The sequence below is a fragment of the Cryptotermes secundus genome, unplaced genomic scaffold (assembly GCF_002891405.2).
Source record: "Cryptotermes secundus unplaced genomic scaffold, Csec_1.0 scaffold859, whole genome shotgun sequence".
Classification (NCBI taxonomy): domain Eukaryota; kingdom Metazoa; phylum Arthropoda; class Insecta; order Blattodea; family Kalotermitidae; genus Cryptotermes; species Cryptotermes secundus.
Window position 1 is genome coordinate 1,524,824 of NW_019723915.1, and position 12,161 is coordinate 1,536,984.

A 12,161-nucleotide genomic window follows, 5' to 3' on the forward strand; every position below is an offset into this window, starting at 1 on the left:
ACATTTATATCAACTCAAATTTCTTTATTTATTCATCCTAATAATATTTTGCGAGAAATAAGTCACGAAGATCTTCATTCTACAGCCTCCTATTATTTCATCCACATATTCACATCAACACCCTGTTCCCAAACACCTCCAGACTATGTTCTTCTCTAAATGTGAAAGACCAAGTTTTACAGTCAGACAAAACTACAGGTAAAATTATATTTTGTGTACCTGGCGATAATACCTTTTCAACTTGGCAGTAGCAATTACAATCTCGGTAGGACTATACTCAGAAATTAATGGCTCAGCTATGTGTATTTCCATCTGCCTAGCGTCATTAACCGTATGTACGAGTACATTCAATAGCCGAGAGAAGTAGTTCTTCCACCCGTTCAAAATATTGTGGGAATCTGCAAGCAGATAACCTTTCATAAATTCTAAAACTTTGTGACGATACATAGGAGGTAGGGACTAGCTCTGTTGAGTGGACCCAACTGAGTATGCTCCACCTGACGACGGAGAGAGAAACCAGTATCCGAAACGTTGTGTTTTAAATAAAAACAAGGCAGTGGATAATGTCCGGAACCACAATAACTTTTCTTCATGAATTAATTTATTTCCCTATATAAGTCTGTTTGTTACTGTTACTGTTTGTTGCAACTTCTTTAACGACGTCGCTCACATACTCCGTTTACTTTTCCGTAAAATGTCTGCTATCTTCGCATCTTACGCTGTTCAGGTTTTCCATTTTTTTTTTTTTGTTCGGTTCCCCTGTAAACAGCACGGTTTGACTAGTTCCCTTTGGCCTCTTAGTACTGAACATTCTTCATCGAATTATGGCTTGGGCTGCTTCAATTAATTATAAACTATACTCTCTTTGTTTGGAATTTTGTTTTTGAAATAATTTCCCAAACACTATTGATGTCCACATATTCTAATTTTCCAAAGGTGAGCGCTTGTTTGAGATAATAACGTGATACTGTTCCCTACCTTCCAAGTCCTTTAGTTTCGTGAGTTTGAATCTCTTCATACCAAAATTGCTTTGCTGCTTTACGCACTATCAGTCTGTCCCTAACTTTTGCAACCAGCACACATTGGCGAGTGTCACAATTAGCTGCTCTGAATGGTCTGACATCAAGTACAATTGAATGCCTTCTCTTATCGAAATGTGTCAAATTTGATTGCGCGTGTATCCATCAGGAGACGTCCAAGTAAATTTTGAATGTCATGATGTGGGAACAACTTTACTCTTCACAATAAGATTTTTGAATGGGTTTGCTACTCTAATTCCATTATCACTATTAATTACATGTAAACTGTCGTTGCCAATGCGGTTTTGAAAATATCTTCTCTGCCTACTTTGAGAATTGAGCTAATACCCGCTCTAGTTCCTCATTGAAGCTGCCCTTTGTACCAACAGTTTTATCCTCGGTTGAGACATGCACACTAAGAACAATATCACACTAGCAACCTCTTAACATTATATAGGACGACATATCACTAAGAGACTCCACCTTATTAACTTCTGACACAATTCCCTTATGTACGGAAATTTCTCTCCCTAATTCATGTTTCTCACACCAGCGAGAATGCATAATCACATGCTGGTTCATTGCCACTCCTGCCTCATTAGACCCCCTGTACACCAACTTTGATAATTGTATTGCATCTGTTCTCAATGACCCTACACTGTTGTGACTCCTAATCTTCCATCTGCCAAGTATATGTTTCGTTGTTTAAGCCATTTCAAAGAATCATTCCAAGTCAGCGGGGATCTGTAATGTTTTGTAACAAGCAAGGTTTTCATGGAGGGGATTTGGTAGCCCTATGTCCAGCCCACAGCTGGAGGAACACCCCTTGTCGACTACGAACTACGGCTTGTTCATTATATTCGCAGCTACCGTCTACACGTGAAGGCCATTTCCACCATCCACAAGTTGAGGACACGCGATACCGTAGTGGCACGTAACCCAGAGAACATGTCTATTTCTAGGTCATCTGTGCTTCCTCAGTAGTATCCACCGGGATCTTTGTTTTGAATAAGTAATCCAGTTGGCTTTTTCCATATATCATTTAAACGACGCTTTGGGTATCAAGACTACATAGCATCAGAATCCTGCTGATGGTGAAAGGAAGCCGTTGCAGGGTGTTATAACGTATCATCAAGTTCCCCTGGAAGCACGAAAGTAAGCCTCCCACCATGTTCACACTGCGGGTCCAGATTCGAAACCGTGGCACCTTTCTTCTAGCACGAAGCAAACGCTCTGCATGATGTAACAGAGCAATTACAGTTCTGGTGTTACATGCGTGGGAGCTGTGTGTCTCGTGCAAACAGGTGGGTGCCATTGGAATATAAGGGCTACATGCGCATAGTAAAGATTCTAAGGTCAACCCTTAGAGGGTGAAATTGATCTAATTAATGTATAATAACTTGGTTTCTACCTCAAAAGAAACATCAGTTACAAAATTTAGTCAGTTTTTAGAGGCTCGGTTGCTGTTTAATGTGAAAACCGAACGAAACACGTAAATACACTTTGTGGCTGAAATGTGGAGGTGATGGACGTTAAGGCAGGTAGTGTTTAATTACCGCTTCTCTGTAAGTGGTTAATAGCATTTATCTACAGCTATACATAAGAAAAATGGACAATTAGGGTAGTAGATCAGAAACATATGGAAAGTTTCGAAGTGTGGTGTTGGAGAAGGATAGAGAAGATCAGTTGGACCGATTATGTGAGAAATGAAGAAGTGTTAATTAGAGTCAGTGAGCAGAGGAAAATCCTACACGCAATAAGAAAACGGAAGGCTAATTGGATTGGTCATGTTTTACGCAGAAACTGCCTTCTAAAAGAAGTTATTGAAGGAAAGATAGAGGGGCGGATAGAAGTGACAAGAAGACGAGGAAGAAGACGTAAGAAGATGCTGGATGACCTTGGGGACAGAAGAGGATACTGTCATTTGAAGGAGAAAGCTCTAGATCGCATTAAGTGGAGGAATTGTTTTGGAAGAGACTGTGGACCTGTCGTCTGACAGATTACTGATGATGATGATGATGATGATGATGATGATGATGGCATAAGAAAAATCACACGCAGATTTTCCCTAAAACAAAGTCGGTATTCCATATTTAAATATTTATTCAGTGTGAAAAAATATGACCACAAAACAATTTGTAATTGACAAGTATTAGTGTAACGTAATTGTGTAAGATTTGAGGTTCTCCCAGCGGTGGGTATGAAGAGTCCTGTCTTCTAAAGTGTATCGTAGTGTAGTCCGTTGAAAGTCAATGGACGTTTCTTAGGAACATATCGTTTCCGAAATGTTGGTTGATTTCCAACAGGCTATACGGCGTTATATCTCAGAAGATAGAATTCTACGCGTAATTGTATTTGAATATGAATTCGTTTGTAGATCAGCAAATTTCTCAACCGTTTTCTTCTGTTGCTATGTGCATTCCCACATAACTGTACTTGGGTACTCTTCCGTATGTTGTAACAGCGCAGTTCTAACAGACTCCCCTGTACATATCTATAGAATGAAATCCTGTGAATGAAAAGGCAAAAAAATCGGTTATCTTTACCACTTCACTTTTTCGGAAAATATTAATTCGGTAATTTTCTTGGGGTATGGCTTATCTTCCCTAAAAATTGCGTTAGCACGTCTCGCATAGTGACTCACTGACTGAGTAACTAAATACAGAGATACTGGGTTTTCGGACTTTGTCCATCGTCCGAATTCTAAATAACTAAGAAAAACACAACATTTCGGAAACTGGATCTGTTTCCATCCTGAGGTGAGGGAAGACAAGTGAGACCAGGCTAAGTCCATGAGAGCCTGGCCTCAGGTGTTTATAGCTTTAGGGTTTTGTGACATCGGTTGCCCAGTGATTGGGGCTAGCTCTCTCTAAGGGACCCAACTGTGTAGGTATCTTCCCTCACCTGAGGACGGAAACACATCCCGTTTCCGAAACGTTGTGTTTTTTCTTAGTTATTTAGAATCCGGACAATGGATAAAGTCCGAAAACCCAGTGTCTGTGTGTTATACACCATCGTCAGAACCCTATAGTATCTAAATAACTAAATAGCCTAGCACAGTAGATCATTGAAGATCGCGGTGCGAGGGCCAGTTCTATGACTCACCCCTCATACTCATACTCATACTCATACTCAACTAAATAAATAAATGAAGGACTAACCGACATGAATCGAAATCAATTTTGGATATCTAATTATCGCCCAAAAATTTCTGCCCTTTAAGGAACCCTAAGATTGGTAACAATGGTCGCAAGAAAATTTCACTGTTCTGTATCCTGAACTAGATTAATCCACTCGCAAACCTTACTTATTTACGATCAGTTGCAATATCGACTTCCAAAATGGTCTCATTCATTTTAGTTGTTTCGCAAAAATTGTGTGTGCATTTCTCATTTCTCCTTTGAGCATTTCCCTGAAGTTAAGGAGAATTGTTTTCAACATTCCCAGTTACGCCTTATTGTTCATTGTTCTTCCTGCGACGGAAACTGTTAACCATCTTCTCGAGATGACCCACAAAATCCAAAGTAAAATTAATGTAAGGTGAGGCCATATTTGAGTCAGAAGCAAGTTCAAAGACCTACGATCTAGTTCCTCAGTTTTATAGAATCACGGAATTATGTGGAAGAGGTAATTATAATTTATAAGGGATCACTATATTATTAACATGCCGTGCCGTACCTCGGGAGGTTAATCGCCGGCTTCCCATCGCGGCGGACCGTCTCCGAGCCCAGATCAGGATGCAGGATTTGTGGCGGACAAAGTGGCAGTGGGGCACGTTTTCTCCGAATACTTCGGTTTCCCCTGCCAATTCTCATTCCACCGACTGCTCAAGACTGGTAGAGTAAGCCAATTAATGGCCGTAGTACCGAGTGGACTCAGTCTTACCCCACCTCAAGAAATCAAATAGAAAGTACACATCCGATTATCATAGTCCTCTGGGCTACGGTCAGCGTTTTGGTCGTCGCTGGAATGCAATGTTTCCTTTCACGACAAATAGCACAAAGCTGACAGCTGGTACGGGGGGGGGGGTCATCGCCCAAATCTAAAAGATTATAATGTTTCTCACTGTGCAGAACATTGAATTGTAATTCCGTAATTGTAATTCTCGCTGCACACCAAATTGTGTGATATTGTAAATATATGTGTGTGTGTGCCTACGCAGTGTTCATGTTCTTCATGCTGTTTATGCTTTCTAAGCATACACGTTTCTGTTAAGTATCCGTTACAGCTCATAGAACAGCTATACACATGAATGGCGTTTTAGGAACAAATATATTCCTGATAAATGACAAGAATTACAGATAAATATAATATTAAAATTAAGAAATTGTTGCTCTGAATAACCGCAGTATGTATGGTTAGCCAATATAAAGATGTATATGTCTATGTATGTAAAGAAATAGCTAGACAGGAAGAGTCTGGGAAAGAAACAACAGAGCAGGACATGAGACAGCGAAACATGGCTGAACAAAATGTTACTGCTAGAACCACACTTTCCCAACCGCCTTCTGTACTCTGGTCTAGGACTCTAGTATCTGAACTAGGCCAAAATAGCGTGAAATGGTAAGACGATTAATGAAAGGTGAGTTGGAAAGGATTTAGAAAGAAGTGATTGTGACTAAATCAAGGAACTAACCCGGAAGTTACATGTAGCAAGTGAAAAAAAAAGACACGAAAAATCTCGCTATAGCCGGTGCCTCAGCCAAGATTCGAACCCATCACCCGAATATAAACTTTGCCAATAAAGCAATCAGCTCGATAGAACTGCTGTTACATTTTTGACTTCGTAGAGATTGAGGTCTGAACGCTGCGCGATGTCGCCATGTTGTCACCTCTCCCTACATTAAACACAGTTGTCAACTTCAAGTGTTCTGATCCGAATTGCTCCCACGTGCCCAATAGGGTAGAAGGAAAACTAAACTTCAAGCAAAAAGCACAGAAACTTCGACTCGCTTCTCTGATCGTAATTTATTAGTGGGAACCCCCCCGTCACCCTCGCAAACCTCAGAGACCGCTAAGTACATCGATATGGCGCGTTCGGAAACTTCGGTCACCTGGCTCCTCATGTCGCATCGCCGTATCGAGAGTTAACTGCTTCAAACTGAAGACCATACACTGAGCAGCTTCGGGAACAAGACGCTGACGCAACAATAGCCGAGTAGGGTAACGGGACTTCGAAGAGAGTTGTTTTTTGAAGGAAATTTATGATTTCAGATCTTCTGCTTTCTTAGAGCAGTATTATCATAATTGATGATAGGAGCCGGAAATGCAGAACGCATCCATTTTCCGACATTGATTATCATCATCGTCATCCTCAAATCATTGGTGGCAGCAGAAACAGCCTCTGTACACATGACACTGTTTATGTGTTTACATTGTGAATACGGATTTACTGCGAGGGCGCTGCAGCGCAGTTGGCCCTTAGTTCACTATGTCCTCAACAGCAGCACAAATCCAGCTCTGAGTAATCTGTGTTTCTGTGATGACGGGGGATCCGGGTTCAGTGTCCTCTCAGTCCATTAGGATTTTCATGCTAGCACGAGATTCTCATGTTCTTGTCAAGTGCATGATAACTGTCTAAAAAGGATTGGAGTTCAGTTTTTGAAATTTTTTAGTTGATTACTTAACGACACTATGAATATTAACGCTGCGGTCATAGTAGCCGAGCGGTCTAAGACATGAACTCTCTTCGCTCGCTCGGATGCTGGGATCGTGGGTTCGAATCCCACTCAAGGCATGGATGTTTGGTGTGTGTATGCGTTTATTCTGTGTTTGTGTTGGCCTGTGTTTAGGTAGCAGTTCGACAGGCTCCTCACTCGTCTAAGGAGCCCTACAATCTATGAAAAACTGCTATGGAAGTGAATAAGAGGCCTGGGCCCTGAATGGCTTGGAAGAGCCATTGAAAAGAATCAGTATCAACACTATATGGCTTTGGATGATAGAATGATTAACGAATGTGGAGCAAGTGTGTGGAATGAGAATTGGCAGAGGAAATAGAAGTACTAGGAAGAAAAGTCCCCAGGGCCACTGAGTCCATCACAAATTCCATACGGCATGACTTGAGACGGAACCCGGGCTCTCGTGGTGGGAAACCGGCGCGTAACAGCCTGAACAATGGCACTGCGCAATTAGTAAACATGTTCTACTTACAGAGTATGTCGAAGTAAAGACTGCGGTCTCCTGTCTCCTGGAGTGTGGTGCCGTACACTCTAACAGACAGAGACGGTGTGACCTCTGAAAGTCGGTCTCTACCAGATTACAGGGCGTCACAGAATATGTTGGTCTTAACACTCGCGACGAAAAAGGAACCCAGTGCCTGGGGGTATAACTGAGCCACCTTGTGCCTGGGGGATATAAGTACGGGGACCTGGCTCTCCAGGTTTTGGGAGTCTCGAATCTGAGACAGTAAAATGTGGTCATGAGTCCCGCGGGACTATAATCTAAGAATGACTGCGTTGGCGAGGACCAGAAGCAATTGTAAATGGCAGACCCGTCCTCTTGTCAGAAATGATGTTACATAAGGACTATAACTGCAAGTGTTCAGATGAAAAATAAAATTACTGGTCGTGAGTCTCAAGGGGCTTGCCTTAAAGAAGAACTGATTGACGGTAAACCGCCAGTCGTAAAGTAACTCTGACGTAGCCAGTGGTGGCCAGATGTGGCAGGGCGTTGCAGCTATTAGACAAGTTATGAGGTACGCCCAAGCCAGTGAGACGGAAGTTGAGGAATCTCCATTGTTGGAGCAGTTACCAAGCAACGACTAGTGAAGGACTGAGAAGACTTAGCGCGTGTTTCTGTGAATTGTAAAGTCCATGAATTAGCGACAGCGCTGTAATTAATTGTAGTTACGGTTTGTACGATTCCGATAAATCTAATTACCAATCCTAGCACCGCGTTTAGTCACTAAATATTTAACAATATTGAGACTGGTTCGTCTTATAAATCCTTGACGTCCCAGAAGATCATGAAAGTAATCCTCTCTGATCATTCTACAGCACCCACATTAAGTTCGCTCCACAAACTTTGCTTTCGACTTTTAAATGAGATCTTCAATCGAAATCCGTTTAAGCCTCATAGTTTTGAAGGCGAAATGTGCGGAAGAGCGGACAGGCAGTCTCCCCATTATGTGCTCATTTATGTATGTACTTTCTGCATAAAAAAAATATGTCTAAGTATATAATACCTTTGTGGCGACTCTGCCGAGGACCAACGCTGCCCTGATTTGGATTGCATCCTGAGATCTAGAACCACTGCTCTAGGAATTGTCCAATTTGTGATGACCTTCCTATATTCAGAAACAAGCACAGTAGCTTAGGTCATTCATACATGCAAGTGTGTATCATCAATCTCGTGCCGCTACTGTTCATGTGTGTCGTATGATGACAAGGCACACAGACAGTTCACGGGTGTAAAATGGCTATGTATCCTTCCGCCTCGCCTGTCCAACTAGCCGCAGTTCCGGCCAAACTTCACATGAGACCGGTAGGCGGAGGGAAAATGAGTCCAGTGCATGCATCACCTAAGCTACGGTCTCTTCTCGCATCTTTTTGGTACTTAATGAAGTGATGAAGTGACCTTTACTGCACTGGGATCAATTTAAAACACGATGTTGCCATTTTGCTTGCCCAGTAACCTTGTTGTTCATTTATTAGATATACATATGATGTAACAAGAAGTACCGTGATTCGCAGAATCATAAATTTCAAATTTAGGATTGGAGGTTGTGAAGAGTCCTGTATTGTGGGATATAACGTCGTGTAATCCGTTAAAAGTCAAACGACGTTTCGGAAAAACACATTGTCTCCATCTTCAGGGTTAAAGAGTAAATCAAGCGAAAATCCGGCATGAAACAGACAATAAGCTTGCTCTTCAACCCTGTAAATGGAACCGAAATGTCAGTTAACTTTCAACGGACTGCAAGACATTGTACTCAAGAACATAGAACTCTTCAGAAATTAGTTGTGGGTTTCTATAGTCTATATTATATACATATTTTGGTACAATAGGCCAGAAGTTGCTTCAGTACAAGGGACTTAAGCTTGGGTTTCCTCGGGTAGCGCTACCGTAATCAAGCGGCCGTAATATGACGGTGAATGACGTCACTAAAACGTTGCCGTGGAAACAAAGGAACATGGTTTCGATGGCAACGTTTTAGTAACGTCATTCACCGTCATATTACGGCCGCTTGATGACGGTACCGCTACCCGAGGAAACCCAAGCTTTAGTCCCACTCCACTAGCAATAATGTACATATTTCCTGATCGCTGGACTGGTTTTTGAGAAAATCGATACTTGTCGATTTGAGCATCATTTAAGAATACATCGATACGAACTAAACTTGAATTTACGAAGCAACTTGAGGTGAATATTCCCAGTTACAAATGGAATCGTTATCACTTCAGTGGGATAGCAGATGAAGCATACGGACAGACGGACCGATATTTAACCTCTCCATTATGCAGTAAGTTTATCCCGTCTGTGATGAGAACTCATTAAAGCTTGAAACCGCTTTCGGAGAAAAAGACAGGTGAATGTGTTTTTCTGTTAAATTTTCGATTAACAAAAGAAGTATCAAGTAGGTCCTGTAGCACGCATAATGCTACGAGACAATATGCGAGTCGCATGACTTAAGCAGTTTACGCAGTTCATAACTTTCACCCACTGTGGAATTCTTTTCTGTTTACTTTCAGAACTACTGAAAAATTTTCTGATTAAATTTGACACTGAAAATTATATCTAAGAACTGGAATTTGATTTTGTTTCTTATTCGTCCAATAAATGGAATCTTTCTATTCTACGCGAAATGAAATCAATTATTTTTCCCTCAAAACTGTTCGTAGTCCAAGAAATTGGCGCATTGTTTGAGGTATGCGCGCGGGTCTCAGTAAGCTGTACAATTTTCGATCGAAGCATTTTTCATATTCAGTGTATTTATGCCCTGTACATTACCCCTCCTCTAAATGAAAAAAGAATTTTACCAAATATTTTTCCCTCGCACACTCTTTAATAATATAGGCTACTGTACTGGTCTTCAAATACTGTGTAGCTCTTATATGCCCCCCTCTCTCGCTCCTCTGCCTTTCTCTAGACAAAAGAGGTTATATGCAAGACAATTACAGTGTCAATGACTGAGCCTTTCTTTATTAATCGCCCCCTTATCAACTGCAGCCGTCTGAGAGCAGGATTTGTTTAAAGTGTCATCCTGTCATTCGTCTACAGGGACTGAGGAATACCACGAAACACCTACAGCAGAACCCGGGCGATATTCCTTCACGTGATTTTTCAAGCGCTAACCTCTTATCTCACCCTCCTTCATGTAATTATATTAATCATGTTCGGATAAGGGAATAAATTATGCAACATCTCTTTGTGCAATGCTACTCTCTTTCTTAACTTGTTCCACAGAGCAGAGTTCTTGAGAAGCGTGCAAACATGCAGTCACGAGACTGGTTAGGAAAGTATTCGCCATTTATGGAACCACGAAGTTCATCACCTTCTTCACAAAAGCCCTTCTCCGCGTTGTCGCACTACATTTGTTTAAGATCCATTCTAGTATTGTCCTCCTATGTAAGTCTAGATGTCACATAGGTAGGCCGTACATAGGTCCAGATATTTTCTTCATTTTTTTTTTCAAATACCCTCGGTTTGTGTTCTTTCTTCAGTACGAAAGGCCAAGTTTCATACTCGTGCATCCAGTAAGTTAAATTGTACCTTGGACATATGAATGTTTCGATCTTTACGTTCCTAGATACTGGATTGCCATGATTTAAGATTCGCCATTCACCTAATTTTCGTTAGCTAATAAATCCGAATTAGTGGTATATATCGTGGCAGTCCAAATTTGAATTGTTCTGCATATTTCCTTCAGAAACTCTCACCTTACAGCCCACGATAAATCCTCTTAATATCTTAGTTTATATGCTTCGAGGTTTATTATCCTCTTTCATGGAGCACTGATGCTGGTTATTACCTTATTCACAATAGTTCTCCCTACAATCTCGTCCCTCTGTTTGTTTAAAATTAATTTTGATATTATCCTCCCTTCTGAAGCACCAGATAACGTAGTTGGTTGAGGTACTATGTTGCAAGCTGGAAGGTCGCGAGTTCGATCCTGATGAGATCGATGAATTTTTCAATTGGCCTAATCCTTTCAGCAGCATTGTTAGCCATGGGGTCGACTAAGCCTCTAACAGAAATGAGTACCAAGAATCTTCCTGGGGGTAAAGTCGGCCAGTGTGTAAAGCTGACAACCTCACCATCATCTATGAGCCGATTGTGTAGAAAACATAGGAGCCTCAACGTCTCACATCCCTATAGGCCTCCACGATCTGTTACAGGGTTATTTTACCCTTTTTATTATACTCTCATCTAAGTCTAGATGTCGCATAGGTTAAACCTTACTTAAGTCCAGATCGATTCCTGGCCGATTTGTGTCCAGACCCCTTCGAGCCATCTCTATTCGCACGCTACTCAACTATCCTGAAGATGGAGGCGATATTTCCTCCGAAACGTCGGTTAAAAAGAAGAATACACGGTGCCAGATCCCAGAAGACGACTTTCTTCATATTTATCGCCGTGAGAACCTCAAAACTTACATAGTCATTTAAATTGTTTTCTGTTTGTATGACTCTTAAGTCCTTAGACATTAGACTATGTGATTTAAGGAACGCCCTTTACCTAATTTTCGTCGTCTTATACATTTGAATTGCATTCTGTTGTTGTTTTGTATCATGGCATTCCAAATCTCTTTCACCCTGTACATTTCCATCAGAAACTCCTGTCTTATGGCCCACGATAAATCACTATAAAATCTTATTTTATATCCCTTAACGTTTACAAAATGCTCCTATCGTTTCCATGCTTTAAGACTACTCAAACCTTAACCTCTCGTACAAAACTCCCCTTCGGTTACCAACGCTTTTATCCTCTCTGGAATCCGCCTCGCTGTAAAGAGCAGTGTAGGGCGCCATGTTACTTAATGGCAGCATCCTGGCCCATCATTCTATCCTCCCCCCAATTTCACGGGATGCAGCCCCCGGGGGTGCGAAATGACGCACGGTTTACGATACGGATGATGGAATGACCACGCAGAAAGCACAAAAGGGAAGCTACGCCTCTGCACTCATCCCTTTAAGGTCCCTC

General features: G+C 41.5%; 1 protein-coding gene across 6 annotated transcripts in view; it reads left to right on the forward strand.

Annotated features, from left to right (window-relative positions):
• Nucleotides 1-12,161, forward strand: part of LOC111862160 (nucleolysin TIA-1) — an 872,186-nt gene that overhangs the window by 679,666 nt on the left and 180,359 nt on the right. The window lies entirely within an intron of this gene.